Source organism: Apus apus, chromosome 2 (genome assembly GCF_020740795.1).
Source record: "Apus apus isolate bApuApu2 chromosome 2, bApuApu2.pri.cur, whole genome shotgun sequence".
NCBI classification, from domain to species: domain Eukaryota; kingdom Metazoa; phylum Chordata; class Aves; order Apodiformes; family Apodidae; genus Apus; species Apus apus.
The window spans coordinates 102,112,594-102,131,144 of NC_067283.1; the positions used below are offsets into that span (position 1 = coordinate 102,112,594).

Here is an 18,551-nt window from a genome sequence, read left to right on the forward strand (position 1 = left end):
ATCTCTCTCAGCTGCTGGTCACATCCTGGGTGTGGCTCTGCACCAGGCTGCTTATGTAAAGCCTTAAATGGGCTCAGACAGCCTTATCTCAAAGGCTGCCTGTCTTCTCCATAGTAGCTTCTCACAAAGGAATAAAACTACTGAAGTACAGGTTTGCTCTCTACCTTGTGAAATACTCAGGTGCTAGACTGAGGGTTGAGCATTTTATGGTCTTCAGAAAGAGGCAAACCTATTTTTTGTTTTGGTTTGCTTTTTTAAAGCAATTATCCCTCTAACAGTTAAAGTGTAAAATTGCTCCTTCTAATAAGCTTTCAGAGTAAATGGAGTAGGTTCAACTTATTTAAAATAAGCAGCTTAGCTTCAAAGCCGTAGCAGAGGATAGACAGGAAAATTGTTTACTGCTGTAGGTAATGGTATTTCTGTGTGTATGAGCGCGTCTGCACTCACATGTGCCTGCTGCATATGCCCACATGTCAGAACATTACTAAAGTGGGCTACACACATTTATATTTTAAAAGATCATTTTAAAGGCATATCTGTGCGTGATACTCTTTCCACACACGTTTAAAAAAGCAAAAACTTATTAAGGTTGTAAATTCAAGAGCTCACCAACTAATAATACCTGTAATTCATGGCCTTGCAAGAGCAGTTTGGTTCCTTTACATGTTTGCATCATCTTACAGGTTTTCCACAGGCTTTCCACAGAGTCATCCTATGTTACAGTTGCAACATTCAAATCAATTTTCAAAGGACTGACTGCCATGGGCTTTACTATTATATTAATTGCTGTAATTTCAAAAGGCTTTACAAATTTCTGTTTTCATAATATCGTTTCATTTTCTTGAACAGATAACCTAATTTTAGGTGCCCCATTCTAAATACCTAGAACCTGACTTTCAGAGTGCTTAATGCTATACAGCACTTCAAGCACAGCTTTCAATGATTGCCATTTCAGCTCTTGTGATTCATTGCTTCTGCTCTTCAGACCTATATTAACAATTCAAGTTTACAGGAAAAGGGGGCTATAAAATGTAGTGGCTAATTATGGGCAGCTGGTGTTGTGGGTGTTTGTGTTGGTCTACTGTGACTAAATGGTGGAAGATTTTATTAAATCTAAGAAAAGCCATTCCTGAAACCAAAGCTATGAAACACATTAATACTTTAAGCCACTCTTCCCATCAGTAGAGATGAAAGTTTTACCAATAAAAGGTCTCAAGCTTATCACAATATATCTTAATTTTTTCCTATCAGGAAAAGAAACAGGGTGAAGAATGGGTTGAAGAGCATGGGAGTGGAAGAGAGACAGTCCCCAGACACTTTTGAAGTGTTCTGGGTCAGAAGTATCAGGGACACCTCTTTCCTTCTGCAAATACCTGTTAGGGTTAAATCAGTCCATGTGAAAGACAGCAGCCTTGTATTATGTTTGGGTTCTAGGTTAAAGGTTACAAGTTTACAGGTGTGTTCGTAGTAATGCTTTTCATTAGCTCCCCTACCCCCTTTTCTTCGTGCTTTCACAAAATAAAACCTGTGAACTCACGCATACGAGACCTGCAAAACAGCAAAATTAGTGTTGTTCGTTCAATCATGATAGGAAACCTGTGTGCTCACATAACGAGGTTGTAATGTATCATGATGAGGCCTTTTACTGTCTCAAAATGTAACCTATTTTTAAAGCTTATCCTTTATAACAATGATCACACAGCAGTTACTGCGAGTATCCTTGCTGAATTGTGCTCTGAGTATTCCCCTTAAAATGAATGAAATTGTCCAGCAGGAGGTTGCTTCATTGTCCTTTGCGTGGTTCACGCTATGCCAAAGGCATAGATTATGTATGTTTTTCTCTTTGCTTTGTTCTAAATAAATCTGTTTAGTGTCTATAATTAACAGTAACAGCAAGAGATTCAATAGATTGTCTTCTGTCTTTTAAACTTTAAGATGCTGCTCTTTGTTATTTTGTTTTGCTTGGAGAAGCAATGAAAAAAGATATCTGGTATCTGAAGGTAAAGTTAGACTTCTAACAATGCCTGTGAGTCTGGGGACAGGAGAGTGAAAGAAAAAAGACAGAGCCAAGCCTGTGTTAGTAACACAAACTTTCTTTCTGTTTCCCTTTGCTCTTTGTTGGAATAGGATACCCAGAAGACATTAAAGCTTTCTCTTCTCTCTTTAACTGCGTTTATCTGAACTCCACCAAAGTTCAAGTTACAGCCATCTCAAGATATCTGACCTTGACAGCCCAAAGCCCTGCAGAGCAGGTGTAGAGCACCTGAGATTGCATCTCACAGACTGGGCATTGTGAAATAACTACAATAACTGCTTGTAAAGTAGGTTTGTACATCAATGATGCTTTGTGAGTCAAGTCCTCATTAGAGTCCTTTATAGTCTCTTGTAGTGTAATTCCAGCCTGGCAAACTGTTCAAGGTGATGTTGGACAAATGCTGGTCTGCTCAAAAGTTATCTCCCCTTTGGAATAAGTGCACATTTGAGAGGGATCTCTCTAGTGAAGATTTGTGTGATGAAGTGGCTTAGAGCACTGCATCCACTTGTGTTCCCAATGTCATTTGTTTTAGGGACCATAGATCACAATTAATGACTGTATTTTCAGGTGCATTTCACACAGATTTTAGTTATCACTTGGCTTTCTGGTTCCTTTTGTTCCCACAGAGATTCAGCAGTGCAGTTTCATGCATGTGTGAGTGGTTGTATAAGATGTAAGTTATTCTTAAGCATCCTCTTTCACACCCCTGATTCTGATCCCTCAAAATCTCCTATACTTCTCTTTGTCTTTAATACCACCACGTGTTCAGGTTTTCTGAGGCAATACATTATCTGAGGATATTCTTTCAAATACTGGTATTTGCTGTAGGAAGCAGATTATCTCAGGTGAGGTTTATATAGATTAAAAAGTGGGACTTTTTTCTTTATGGGATTTTTTAACCTATTGCAAAGTCTGTGGTGTAAAGAAGAGGATTTTGGAAGAGCAGAGTGAGTTTATCAACCACTGTGAGATGAGATTAAAAAATATTCTTATACAGTGTCTAATCTGAAAACATCTGTCATGAAGCAAGTACTTCCTAGTGTTCGAGAGACTGTAAAACAGATGAAAGAAGCCTTCTTTTCTACCCTCCACTATGTATTTTAAGTGTCACTTTTTGTTAGTAGCTCTTTTAATATACTTCTTTTCCTCCCTTTTTAATGTTATGAATATCATTGTTTCATTTTGCAGGATGAGAAGGAAAAAATTTCAGAATTTAACTTACAGACCCTGTTTGCCTTTTCTTTAAAAGCTGTTGTTCTCCCTGACACTGATTGAAAAGTATTAGTAATTTAACCTTGGGGTGGAAAGAGGGACTAGATTTGGTGAGTGCAGGGAATCCAGCATCCCTCTCACTTTCCTGAATCCCTTGTTTTGGGCACTAGAAGATGTAACCGCCTTTTGGTTGTATAAGTAGCCAAGTTGTGGTGAATTACTTGTCCTGCACCACTCCCATGTCATAGTCTTCTGCTCAGCAAGCTGGGAGTCAGCAGAGAGGACATCCCTAAGTTGCATGCCTGGTACTACATAGGTGAAATGAATCCTGTACAGGAAGGGTGTGGCTTGGGAGATTATAATTACAGTGCCTTCATTATTCACAAGACATTGCAAGTGTTTAGCATATAACTATAACCTTATGTCATCCATATTTCATTATCTGTAGTCCCATTGAAATAGGATCTGCAGTAAGAAGTGTAGATGTCCTAAAAGAAGACAAACATTGCTGAACAATGCATATATATACACACTGGTATTTATTTAAAAAAATAAATAAATTTAAAAACATTAAACTACCCATTTGTTTTTAGGGTTTATTTTATCTTAAATTATCCACTGGCTAGCCTGCATACTATTTCCTTCATGTAGGGTAAAGAAGGGTGGGTAGAAGGTGCTGGTTTGTGTACCTTGTATTATTTCACCTTTTAATATCCAAAGCTCTAAATGCTATTTTTGAATGCACATTCATCATAGGATGGGTAATGAATGCAGAAAATAGGACTGTGAATGTATTTTTCTGTGCTATTTTAGATCTATTACACTGTGGTAGTTGTTACATTCCTCTGTTAACTTTACATTGATGATAATTTCTTGCAATTTCACAACACTGTGGCAGCAAGAAAATACATTGATGTTAAAGGAGGAAAACCAGACCTTTTTGTTTAGTGTGTCCGAATTATTAACATTTCTGGTTCTAAAAGAAACTTTAGTTATTCCACTTATTCTATTGGCTTTAAAATGTTTTGTAATTATGATAACCATCCTCTCCACATTTTTAAAGACTTCTGGAACTTTCTGTCAGAGTAGAAGCTAAAATGTAGGAGAGCAATTAGTCAGTACTCTGACTTAATTTAATACACTTCATAAAAGCTGGTCAAAGGCATAATCTTGTACTGTACCTATGGGAGGACAGAGTTTTGCAAAATAGGTCTGTCATTTTTGTCTGAAAGAGAATTTTCCTGTTCTGTCAGTATTTTCACTTCTATTACAAGGAGGTATTTTAAAGGGATTTCCAAAGTATTTTCCTGTACCAAATTTGTGTTCTCTTTCTTGTTCTCTTGTATCTTGTCATTAATGTGAAGGTTATAAAATACATTTTCTTTCTTTCCCATTACCTTGCTGATTGTGTGTGTTGACTCAAAGTAGAATGCCTTAACATTAATGTACTAGCTTATAGACAGTGATAGTAGAGATATTATTAAACTGTCTTCCCTACCATCAGCATATCCAGACTTAATAATACTGATCCCCCTTCAGCTAGTGGAAGGAACTCTAGTGGACAGTGCTAGATTTTCATCACAGGGTACAAGTGCTGGCCCAGATATTCCTGAGGTGCAGCCACCTGCCCTAAATTTCCTTGCAGGCAGAAACAAGTACAGACTGCATCTGAGCTGCCCAACTGAAACAAAGTTTTTGTATTACGAAATTTTATTCAAGATACTGGCTGCTTTTACTCTTTCTGTACTGTCTTAATAGTTTTGTGGTTATCTTACAACTTTTCAGTTGTTCTTTAGTCTTGCATTGAAGTTATTTATGGCGTTTCAGTCTCAACTCAGTCCATTGTATTAGCAAATAGCACGTCGCACATCTGTAGAGCATGGAAGCTGGTGTTGAAGATCCAGTGTCCATAGAATATGTGCCCCAGTTGCTTGATTTCAGATTAGCTCTCTTCTGAGAGCCTTATGCTGAGTGTACCATCAACAAAATGAATGCATTAGGTGAGCCTTGGATTTCATCTGTCATTTTATCTTAATCCAAAAGGATCCCATACTACACAGCTCTCCATGATGCAAACCAAAAGCTCAGAGAGGGACAATGGGGAGGTTCTCTGTTTGGATCTGTTCACATAAATGTTAATGTGAGTTTCCCAAAGATAAGTGTGGTCAGTGAAAAATCTGTTATAGTAATGTTAACAAAAACACATTTTATTTGAAAACTGAAGTGTTGTGGTACCCCTAGGGACTGTGGGTGCTTTATCCAGGCATGTGGATAATTATGTCTGAAAATCATTCCACTTTGTGTTGCACATTCATCACAGGATGGGTAATGAATGCAGAAAATAGGACTGTGAATGTATTTTTCAATGTGTTTATAATTGCTAAACAGTTACTTCTAAATTAATGAGTTAGAGAAGATAATGTTTTTTACAGGTTCAGTGTTTTCTTAATGCTGTATCCCAAAAATGTGACTGAACAAGAGACATAAACACAGGCCCTCAGTAATGAATGTTGCAATATTGGTAAATGTTCATAGCAGACCTCTCCTAAGTTTAATGGCTACTGTTCCTGAGAAAACAGTGTCAGTTGGTCTGTTGCAAACAGCTTAATGGTAACATTTGGCCAGAATTTTTTAAACAGCAAAATACTCCAATAGATAATTAACTGGAAGTTTCATAGTAATATGAGGAACATTTGGAGGAAGCAGCTGTAAATCAGTCCAGAAAAATTAGCTGTATTCAAATAGCCAGAGAGATCTGGGCAAATACTGTGTATACTCTGAAAACATAAAGTTTTGCCTTCAGTTAAGACTTTACCAGGAATTGTTACCATCTGTATCTGTGGTGGCTGCTGGCAGTCCTGCCTGACACAGATTTCAGGTAGTGTTCCCATATGAGCAGCAGGTACTGAAGTGTCTGTGCACTGGAGAAATTTTCTCCCTGAGGCCGTGCTTTCTAGTGAGCAGTAATCCACAGTTTGAGGTGTAAGAAAAGCCATTAATCTTTTTCTGTCTCTTTTTTTTTTTTTTTTTTTTTTTTCTTTTTACAAGTTTCTAGTCCCATTGTTTGGTCAATTCATGGAGTGAATGTTTTAGCTGGAAAGTATGTTTAAAATTATTATAAACATTATTAATTCCCTCAATTTGACTGTCTAAAAATAGACAGAGAAAAGCTTAATTTCTTCTAGTAGAATACTTTTTATTAGCTTAATTAGGGAAGGCCAATGAGCAGGGAAGGTTTCGTTTCCAGTCTGCTTGTTCCTTTGCACCTGGGCTTTGCTGGAATGTCACTTGTTACTCCATAAAAACATCTTTAAGTGCAATGAAAAAAGTGTTAGATATTAGATGTTAAGGGGTTTTATTTATTTATTTATTTAAAATATCTAAAAAACCCCACCATATTTGGAGTATTTCACTGCACTTGAAATCTCTTTAACGTTATTTGATTTCTTTTACTAATAAATGTTAGTTAAAATAATGTTATGATTTGAGTTAGACGTGTTTTTTTTTTTGTTTATTTTAGTTCACTTGACTCATCTTTTTGTAATATCTTTAAATTAGCCTTAAAAAAAGAAAAAAATCTGAACTATACAAGGCAAAACTTCCTAACATTTCCCCTCCTAGCTCTAACTGTCATAGAAAGTGTTTGATAAGAATCATTAGGTAAAACTGGATGTTAAGGAAGACAATGTATTGTAAAAATGTAGAATGGTCAGAGAGGATTATGTTTATACCAAGCATTTTATCTAAAATATGAAAGTTATGGAAAACACTCATGCTGTCTCTCCTTGTTATGGCTAATTTTAGCTTTTCCAGTGAAAATAGGCATTTATTTTATCTGTGAGTAGAGCTTTGAGGTTTTCCAGTGCTGTGCTTCCCTTTGGCCTAAAGCCAAAGCTGATGTATGGTAGCACAGAGAGTGCATATGGTAGCATAGAGAGTTAGGGTTTGGGTTTGTTGGGGTTTTTTTCTTTTCTGTTTCTGAGCTGCTCAGGAAAGCATGACTTTTTCCAGCAAAGTCAGTTTTCTGATCCATCAGACCATGTTACAATGCAAGCAGAAGGTAGGTGGAGATGCGAGGATGACACTCATCCATGCCCCTGGTTTGGCTACTAATAGTAATTCCTGAAAACCAGTGTTCTGTGAAATGGTGTAATTGCAGTTTGTCTGACAGTTACTCATCGTCCCAGTCCTTACAAAAAGCTCCCCTCCTGCGTGACGTTTCAGCTTTGCATAAGCAAACATTGACATTGCTGCCTGTTTGGTAGTTTATGTGAGAACATACAGCTTGCTAATACAACTGGACAAAGGAGAAAAGTGATCTGGGCAAAAGGATTAATGAGGAGAAAATAAAAACAAATTCTGCCATCCCTCTGAGCTCCAGAATTCACAGATATAAATTGTTCATTTGGAATACTGAAGGTTTGATTCCCTGGAGGTAGTTGTGTAGATACTCTTTCAAACTGATTTAATTGACAATGTTTATCTCCTTAAAGAGTATTGATGACTGTGGTCATTTAGCTAAAGAAATGTAGGCTTATGTTTGTAATACAATTATCTTTTTCCTTTTTTTCTTACATTTCTTAAACTTCTGTGAGGCTACAAAATAAAAGAAGAAGGAAAAAATAGTCTGTGATGGAAGCAAATGGATATCTCTGCAGTTGAAGGAAATTACTTTTGAGAAGCTTGTTTCTTGGATAAGCAGGAATGTTTTCACTATTTCAAAGCTACAGTACCTGTGGAAATCCAGCAGAATTTAGTGCTTCTTCTGTAATGGACCTTCTGACTGTTATATTGCTTTTTAAATTATTATTTTTTTCATTCCCTTCCGGAAAATGGTTTTACTTGTTGGAGAACTATATGACTATATGAAGTACATTCTTTTTTCATTATGTTTGGTCTAAAAATTGCCAGGCAATTTCTTTTTGATACATGATACGAACTGTCATGATGTGTATATTACAAAGGGTATTCCCAGAAGGGTATGTGGATATTGTAGAGTTTGTAAAATTTTAAAATCTTCAAGGATATTAAAAATAATTGGGGATTCTTAGGTAAAGTAAAGATCAAAATGTAAAGCTACAATGTCCAAAATTATTAAAACCTTGCCATTTTTCCTATTTCTTAAACTTCAAGACATTCTCTGGAGTGTAGACTAATAATATAATTACAGTCGTATAACAAGACAAAGGGATGATGCTGTCAGAATTTATTTCCTGTGAAGTTTAGAACAATCTGATAGTCTAATCTTAGTAGCTATTTTCACTGGCTACCTGTGCTACTTATATTTAAATAAATCACTCTTATGTCTTTCTTTCTATTCTCAAAGAAAAGCAGTTTTGTGTGTTGCATTGCACCCAGCTGATAAGCCTAACCATTAGCCTCAGGCATGTACTTTTCTTCATTTTTCCTTCCCCTATTTTGTAGGGAACAGAAGTCATAGGGAAAACTGGATGATTAGAGGCATTTCCAGCTGAGTTTAAGCCTATGTGTGTGACATGCAGAAATATAATTTAGACTTTTACAGCACTTCTTATCCAAAGGTTTGAAAATGGGTATAAAAGATGGTAAAACTGTTACAGGAAAGGGAGGATGACCAGTATGAGATTTCACAAGAAATTAGCAATTAAGAAAACCCCACAAGACCTTTAGCCCCATGAAATTCCTACATTTGAAATAGGCTCAAGTACTGGATGGAAGAGGTGTAATGCCTGTGTATTACAATGTGGTTAGCAAAGGCAGTTCAGCTTACTTTGCTGGGGGGTTTGAGGGTGTACAGATAAGACTAAATTTAGGATTTTAGTTCTGTGGCTGTTTTGTGTTAAGAAAATTGTGGAGGCAACTATAATATGACTTAGGGGTCCTGTGACAACACTTACCTGGAAATTACAAATTCTGAATTATAGACGATATTTTGCAAAAAGAAGTGTGATGTTTTCAAAGTCAGGAAACTCACCACAGTACAAACATAATGCCTTGACTTTCTTTTTCCAGGTATGTATCCCCTGTAGTAATTAAAAAAATTATAATGTGGCTCGAAAGACAGGGTAATATTGCAGCGTTATTTCAATTTCCAAAGTGTGAGAAGTCCAAGGGGATTTATACTCCCTGTATGCCTGCCTGAGTTCAGTTCTGTTCTTTGCAAGTCAGTGAGGAAGCTTTGAGAAACTTGTTGTGAATCCTTGATTCAGGGAGGAATTGTGTAGGACCATGTTAGAGCTGTCCTGTAGCAGTCCTATGGATGTGACGGGTCACTGCCCTGGTGTTCCCCCCTTTCCCTTGCTACTGTGTTACACTCAATATGCATCCTTTAAGATTCTGCTTTTCTTTGGGCTGAGAGTATGGGTATGGCATGTGCAGGAACTAACTTTAGCTAATTCATTAGCACGATTTCAGCACAGGAGAAACTCAGGATTGGCTCCTTTAGGCCTAATTTTATGAGACTCTAAAGTTTTTCAGGCAGTGCAAAATGCACCGAATGTGACAGAGTATTTCACCATAGATTTGAGGGAGTAAGTCTCATTAATTGATATGTTTACACTTTTTTAAAAAAAACCTTCTATCTTTTTTTCTGTTCCCAAGTACCTGTGCAGTTTACATAGATTTAAGTGTTGGAATTATTCCCTCTCCACCAATAGTTGGATATTTTGTAACTTGGCTGCTATGTAAGCAGTTAAATGAATTATCTAGATAATGACTCTATTAGAAGGCCAGGTGCTGAGCATTGTAGAACATCTGACTGCATGATACAGGTTTCTGTAGAGCGCCAGAGATAGGAATGTTTTGGTCTTGGTTTGTTTTTTTATTTAAACATAAAATTCATACTTTTTTTTTTAAATACCATAACACTTCTGCACTGCGACTGTATGGAAATCTTTGTTATCATTGCTGCACTAGAATACATGCAATGCTCAGCAATTTGTAATGCAGGAATATGGCTGTCCCATTAAAGATTAGAAACTGTCACAGTTCAGCACTTTGATGACTTTGGAGGATGGCAGGTGCTAGAATATCTTGTGCTAAGGTACTTCATGCCTGAGGTTAAAAGCTGTATGTTTTATATATCAATAACTTTTAACTGTGATAGAGCTATGTTTTAATATGGATTTCTTCTGGAGGGATTTTACTGTTCAGAAGGAAATAGAAATAGAAAACTGTAAATGTCATTTCATAAAAGGATTCTCTGGGGTTTTGTGGCCTAAAGAGCAGGTGATGAGCTTTTTGTTGAGATGTGGTCATGTGTTCTGTTGCTCTTTGGTTTAGGGTAAGTCAGCCTTCCGTGCTATGGTTGTATTGGAATTTCAGACCTAAAAAACCAGAACTGTAGAATGTCTTGGGTTGTAGGGGACCTCTAAAGGTCATCTAGTCCAACCTCTCTACAATAAAGAGGGTCATCTCACACTAGAACAGATTGCTCCGAGCCCCATCAAGCCCAACTGAGCTTGATGTGAAGCTTATATCTTCTTAGGAGTAGATAATATGTCGACAGTCCCTACTGGTGCTTTCTTGAATTATTCTAGCAAATGCCAGTCTTTCCATTGAGGACATTGTGAAAGCTCAAAGGTAATTGCTCTTTATGAAAATATTTTATGTTCACTTAGGTATTCAGTGTTGGAGGAGTATTTGTTTGAATGCCAGTGATTCAAATGCCTGTATCAAATGTTGCTGCTTATAGGAAGAGGGCATGGAAGAATATTCATAAAACTGGGAGCTTTGCAGAGGCTTTGTCAGCCTGCAGTGTTGTGTTTGCCTGACACAGTCAGAGATCGTGCTTGACCTAAATGAATAATTGTCTGGCACATTACTAACTCCTTGGACTATGACAGTCCATGTGAAAATTTCCATGTTTCATGGTCAAGTTATGTCCTTAATGTCAAACTCAAGTTTCTTTGCACATCTGACAAAAAAAAAAACAACCTTCCCAGTAAGAGTCTTGGCTTTTTTACCTTTTTGTTCCCAGGCTGTATGTGTGATTTCCCATTAGTTTCTTTAGGAAAGAAGTCATGTATAGTTATCTGCTTAGGTATGGCTGGAAAGTTTTTCCATGAGACAGTGGAGGTAGCCGTGCATGGTTCATCTTGTGCAGCTAGGTAATAAATGCCAACATCCCATAGATATCTTTGAAGATTCTCTTTTTGTGTGGATGAAAAGGACAATCTTCTTACTGGTAGTTATTTGACTTCCCATCAATATTCAGTCCCTTTAGTGCAAGCAGCGTTAAATTTGTTCTGCTTTGTATGAGGTTAATGAATACTCCAGGCACCAGAAAGCAGCAACGTATGTCAGCCTTCTTTTCTGGCATGTCACTTTAAAAAAGACCTGTTATGTGGTTACATCTGGGATTGTTTCTTGACATTATTGAGTTTAAGCATGAAATCCTGGAATTACAAAATTTGACTCTTCAGAGAAGTCTTTTAAGAGTCAGAAGGACATATTTTTTCAGGAATGGGAGAAGGTGGATTTTAGGAAGGCTACAGTTAAAGCAGAAGAGTGGTCATGTTCCCAACTCTGTGTAAACTCTTATTCAGATTCTTCATCTGTCTCTGTGAAGTTCATTATCTGTGAAACACCTGAAATGCAGACATACCTCTGACAAATATGACAAAACCAGCCTAACTTTTATAACGTCTCTTGAGAGCTGCTGCTAGAAGGCTTGTAAGACATACATGCAAATGCAAAGCTTTCACTAGCCAAGAATTTGTATTTAAAAGAATAGCTTTCATTGTACAGGTATTTTGTTTGCTTGACTTTTGTAGTTGTTAATTTTGGGGAAAATAGGTGTGAGAAAGTTCTTGACTCACAGGAGAAGAAATGGTTTATATTGCAGCAAGTGTTTACTCATTCCAATTTCTGGATTAAGTAAATGGGGACCAAGCCTGTAACAGGCAACTGTAGTGGTTTAAATGAAATCTGTGTGGGAAGGCTGAGCAAGTAATGCAAACTGACTTTCTGAGTAGATTAGTTGAACTGTGTAGGTATTTTGAATAAAAGTGGCATTGATTTTGCATTCTTCCATGACTACCATAAATTGAACTGAATCAATGCTACTGTAAGCATTTTATTATCTTCTATAGCTTGTCTGACACCATAGACAGGTGTGCAATATCAGCCAAATTTAAACCAGTTGCACATGAATTCTCCGGATCGGAGCTACTGAAATAGTTTTGCTCGCCTTTATACTGGTTTTCCTTTTCACCTCTCTCTCACTACAAAATTTTTTGCTGTAGTTAATCTGATACTCTGTAATCTAAAGCTTTATTCAAAAGGCTGATGTGGCGAATGGCGATTTCTGGCTCTTACACTATTTGGTCCCATTGGAGTTTCTGTGGTCTTGGTTATGTTTTTGGTAGTCAACTAAATTCTTTGCTCCTTCTGTTGTCTTACTCGTGGAGTCCATCTGATTGCTTTCTATTTCTATATAAAACTATATATAGATGTTTAACTATATTTCATAATTGAGAAAAAGAAGACAACAAGAGCTTTATTTTGACCTGACTTTATTTAGTAAAGTCAGCAATACAGAAGGATTGTGTTCTGAAAAGAATAATAATTTATTTGGTTGGATAAGTGTAGTATTAAATGATCCTGATGTAAGAATATTAAATGTTACTGAGGTAATAATAATACCTATTGATTTATCAGATTATTACTGCATTGAAACTTTTCTTTAAAATAATACCTCATGTGTCAGAAGCATTATTCTGAAGAGTATTAGCAGATTTATGGCTGTGGTGTACATGAAAATGGATCTACAACAAACGTTTGTGACATAGTCTGATTTTGTGCCTTAAGATAGAAAACATATTCTCCTTATATTTTGAAGTAGCATTTCCATAGCTATTGTGGCTTTCACAAAATTAATTTTGATGCACCTAATTTTGATGCCATTAAGATTTTGAATGAAGTTTTTGTACAAATAGTCTTTATAGACTGTGATAATAAAATCATTTTTAAAAAATCAAGACAAGATACTGTGCCAAAAATCCTAAATAGGCAGGATATTTTAAGACAATTTTCAGATAGTTCTAAGCCTATAGGAGGGAAATGTAACAACATTCTGCCTATTTGTTTCAGCAAATGTATTCCAACCTCAGAATTCTTAATGTTGTCACCATCTCTGCCATTTACGTAAATGGGATCAGGATAACATGACCTGTATTTAAAACTATGATATTAATAGAAGTGTATTTAAGAACTTTCAAATGACTTTCACCATCTATATTACTTAATTATTGCACCTAATTCTTACTGGAGCTTCAGCTATTACTGGATTCTCCACAGTTAAAACAGAGAATTTAGTTTTGTTTTTCTCTGGGGATGAACTGTCACTTTGGTGAAATTCCTTTGCATTGGATAAGTTCCTTAATAAGGGAGTAATGATTTGTCCTAATCTTGGGGATTATAATGTATGAGCAAAAACTAGAAGAAAAATGAGGGTTTTGTTTCAGTGTTTTAATGCAGCAGATAAAATGTAAGTTGAGACTGATACAATGGAATAAATTCTGCTTTAATTTATGCTAATAAATGGAGGTTCTCCTTAGATGTGTCTATAGTGAAACTTGAACAGCCAAAAACTTATTTATAATTATCAGAACCTTTGAATAAATTGGAAACTTATATTACATTTGAGCCTTAATAAACTTACAGTTAAACTACTGCTACTTTATTAGAGGCAACCGAGTCCAAAAACATTTAACTGCTTACATTTCTGCATATTCACTTTGGGAGGAAAATACAAAACCTGGAAAAGCAAGCATCCCCTTTGTATGTTTTAGGCCTCTTTGGTGTCTTTGGTCAGGAGTTCTTCCACTGAATCTCTTCAATGTATACTTAAATAATAAAAATAATTCAGTAAGTAGGTGTCTTTATCCACTTAATGCATTCAAAGGCTCATGGATATAAAATAATTTTGAGAAAGATCTCCTCTGGATGTGGTAGAGAAATTTTCCTAGCTCTGAATGTATCTGAAACAGACTGAATCTTGTTAAAAGCATGTATTTAATTTCCTTTCATATTTATTTTCCATTAGGCCCCACATACTCTGTAGGGGGTTTTTTGGGTTTTTTTTTTTTGCTTTTATCACTGCTTTGGTTTAAATAGCAAGACTCACTATATGGCAGAAAGCAATATTTCTTTTCAGTAGCAAAGCGGTATCAACTAGAAGTTGAATAATCCTTTATCTTCTGTTTATATTCTTTAGAAATGAGTGATCTGATTCTTTAGAAATACTCTGAATCCTTGCTGCTTACCTGGAAGCACTTGGAAGTTTTCCTCACTGTTCTCATTTGACAGTCTGTTGCAAGTCACTCTAATTTAGTGAAGGTCATACTTAAATTTAGCAATGTCCCCAGCTATTAGAACTTGGGTAATGCTAGTCTGTTTCCACTGGGGAATGCTGTGGTAAAAACTGTATTAGTATAACCAAGGTATGCAGTGACAGCAAGGCATCTCATATAACAACCTATTTAGACATACTCTTCCAGGAGGTACGCTTGAGAGTTATGTAGGGCATCTAAGGATGAGGTAAATAACTGAAAAAACATCTGGGTTTACATAAAATAGTAGCATGCCTGGCTTTTTGGTCCGTACTACAGAATTTTATCACAAAAACTTGTGTGTTTGTGTGTCTTCTACTGCGCCATAGAAAATTTAAGATATGTAACTCTTTACTTCAAGGGTGTCTATGGATATGTTTATGCTGCCTGTTAGGATTCCAGAAGCACAGCATGGACCTCCTGACAGGCTAATTTAAAGTTAGCAGTAGGACAGGTTAGTCTTTGCAAATGGACTAAGTGCTGCCTAATATCAGAGGTGGTGGCAGAGAGGAGCTCTGCCCTAAGGAGTGTCGCTGCTGTTGCCAGCTCTGGGCTTTCGGCACTCTTATCATGAGGCAGAGTGATTGTCCTTCATAAAGTGTGTTGTAGATCAGCTGGTAAGAAATGGGAGCACTTATAAATAATTGTAGTATAAAATTTTAATTAAAAAAAATTATTAGAGTTAATAAAACACATTGGAGTAGTAATTTAAGTATTGTTGTGACTGGTTACTATATCTGAGGTCCCGCTGGGAAAGTTCAAAGTTAGTTTACTCACCTTAGGATCTGGAGCTTTATGGTGTCTTTAATCTCAATATAGGGATACTAAACCTGAGTGGCTTTTGGAGGAAGGGAGAACTTTAAGGAGGAACAGGCATTTGAGCTGAAAAAATAAAGCCCTTTGCTCCTCTAAGTGCAAGCCTGTCCTTTGCCTTTGTTGCTTTGTTAAAAAATTGAGGCAAGCCTCGGAAGGAGATGAAAGTTCAGACAGCGCCTATTGTGTGTGCAGTGCGTGGGGGCAATGGCATGTGGGTTCTGCCTGTTCTCATCTGTGCTTCAGCAAGAGTCGGAGATACATATACGTTGGAGGGAAGGAAGGGTTTCTTCTCTGAAATAAAAAAAAATTAAGCTAAGTACTTCACAGGGATTTCACTCAACTTTTGCAAGTCTCAAAAGTGTTTGGTTGCTATACAAAGAGCTGTGTATTTGGTGACTTTTTGAGCATGTTAAATTGGCAGTGCCCATTGGAAGAGCATAATTTGTTTCATATAAAAGACCTAAAACCCTAATGAACCCCTTTCCAAGAGGTGTGCCATAGTGTGTTGGAGGCAGGTATACAGAATAGAAAGTTGTTCCATGCAGTGTTTGTGTACAAAAATAATCTGAATGGTTTTGTTTTTGCTGCATGTGTAGAAGGAGCATGAAGATACTGTTTTAAAATCATGTTTGAAGTAAAAATGCTCCAGCAACTTTATCACAACTTGTTAGAAAAGAACAGTATAATACGAGTCCAGACTAGTTTAGGAAATAAAGAATACTCACAGTGAGACAAAATTCCCCTTCAACTAATGATTTAAGCACAAGAGAGTTAAAGTTCAGTCTGTGGGAAATGTTGGTGCGTTGCTTTTTTTTGGTCTGAAGCCATGACTTTCAAAAGAACTTGGTGAGAAGGTGTAAAGCATAATGCAGGCTTCCTTGTTTATTTTTTTAAGTTATTTAGCTACTGGGTGATTTGCAAAGATCAGGTCTGTTGCCAAAATTTTAATCAATCAGAAACAAATGACTGCTAAAGTTCAAGGTGCCTAACTTAATTTTTTTTTTTCATCTGAACCAAGCAGCATAATTTAGCATTAGTGCTGGCAATTACTTCAGCATCATGCAGTTATTTTGGTATGTCAGTGTACAACTCTGTGGTTTAAAAGATCCTTGCTAAGTCTTTTCTTATCCTGGTTTTTCCTATTCTTCCTCCATTTTCACATGTAATAGAAAACTATGCAAGTGCTTGTCACTTGTTGTGTGCCAGAAGTATTTATTTTTTGTGAAACTAGCAAACAGTGTAGTTTAGAACCAGTGTAAATAACTGACCCTTTAAAAAAAAAAAAAAGTGATAGTGCCTGATTATCCCAACTCAAAAACCCCACAAATGTATCAATTTATTCATTCACCTGTGAAAAGCTTTCCCTTTTTTGTTGGTATTTGATTTGTGTTACAGCCAGAGTGACAGCACTCGTGTTTAAGCAGCAATGAGCTGTCTCACTTTGTATAGTGTGTTTCTAGTTATACAGACATAGAAGTTTTGTATGTGTGAAGTTGCAGTAGTAGTTTTGTCCATGTGAAGAAGCGGTGACCATTCAGTGACTTTTGCTTGATGTTCCTGTAGCACTTGTGTGGTTTTACAAGATCCTTGGTAAACGAGTATTACTGAGTGCTGAAAGTTTTCAGTTTTAATGCAAATCAAAGCAAAATTTCTCAGTGAAGATGTTTGTGGCTTTCTCTTTCAGCGAGAAGAATCTGTGATACTCACAGACACTGAATAAATACGGTTTTGACCACAAATCCTAGATAAGGAGCTGAGAGACTGAACATAGTTCTGAATTGGTGCTGTTGCAGACTTTCGTGTTGTGTCAGCTTTGCATGCATTATGAAATCTATTCATAAAATAAAAAAATGCACTAACTGTCTCACTGAACTGCAAAAAAACCCCACTGCTGATACATCAAAGAAAGCAGCAGCTGTCATCCAGTTTTAGCCATGGTGCTTTTGAAGGCCTTAATCCTCTTCCCAAACAGACGGAAGCAGAGAGAGTGCGCTTTCTTTATCCGACACTCCCCTCTTCTATTTTTTTTGAAGTGTTGGTGTAGCAAAATCCAGAAGCTGTGTTCAGCAGCCATCACTGCATGGCACAAGACATTATTTTCTTTGCATCTGATTAGGACATTTCAGTCCTCCTCGTGTATGCAAAGCTCTTTCAAATTTAGTTTTTATTAAAGTTAGAAATTACTCACATTATGTGTACTCCTAAGTGTTTAAAACATCAAAGCGATTATTTGGTTGTACTTCATTTTCATTTAGATCTACTTCAAATTGGAGTTAACTTGCTGTTCTTTGTGCCTTTTCAGTATATGTTGAGATTGTACGAAGAACCTGAGTTACAGGAAGCATACTTGTCTACCAGTAGAATATATTTTGTGATTTTTTCACATTTTAAGATTGTTTTTAACATACAAGTTTTACAAGACAGTTGTTACAAAGTAGCTTCCCAGCTGCAAGTGAAAGTTTGGTCTGTTACAGTTGTTTTTAAGGTCTGTATGGTGCAGTGTCCTGTCTACAGAGTGGGTCATGGCAGAAGTCTGGGGAAGGATATGAGAACTGAACAAGCATGCAGTGATGCTTCCCTGGTATACTTTGCTATCTCACTACTATTTCCAAGTCAGAAGCTGTTCTTTGAGCTAAATAGATGAAGGCAATTTTTTATTCATTAATTTGCCTAATGTCTTAACTGGATATTAAGAATATTTTCCAAATATGTATAAACACATTTCAAGAACAGCATAGAATTATTTATATTAAATAAATTTATCAAAATTATTATAAAATATTATAATGTATTTTTTTAAAGGTTTGTTTGTTAGCCACTGTCTTACAAAGTGAATTTCCACTGCAAAGTAATCTTAACAGAGGAGTGAAGTATGCAAGAGTAAAGCTGTCAGACTACAGCTAGTTCATTAAATTGTCTACCTAGGTAAACTAATAGGATATAATTTAAAGTCTTTGCTAACCACCAGCCTCTTAGACCAAAAAGATTTTGCTGGGCTGAGATGAGTAAGCTGCTAGAGGAAAATCTAATGTTTTAAGAAACCATTTGTGTTGTCCTATTTTCGCAAATTGAATTTAAAAAATGTACATTAAAAAGTTTGTTGACCTGGGCAGTACTGAAAGCCAGATGACAGAAAATGGCATTTGATGACAAGATTTGGTATGTTTAGAAATGCT

The 18,551-nt window shown here is 36.4% G+C and overlaps 1 protein-coding gene across 1 annotated transcript in view; it reads left to right on the top strand.

Annotated features, from left to right (window-relative positions):
- SPIRE1 (spire type actin nucleation factor 1) overlaps positions 1 to 18,551 on the top strand; it is a 124,720-nt gene that overhangs the window by 39,244 nt on the left and 66,925 nt on the right. The window lies entirely within an intron of this gene.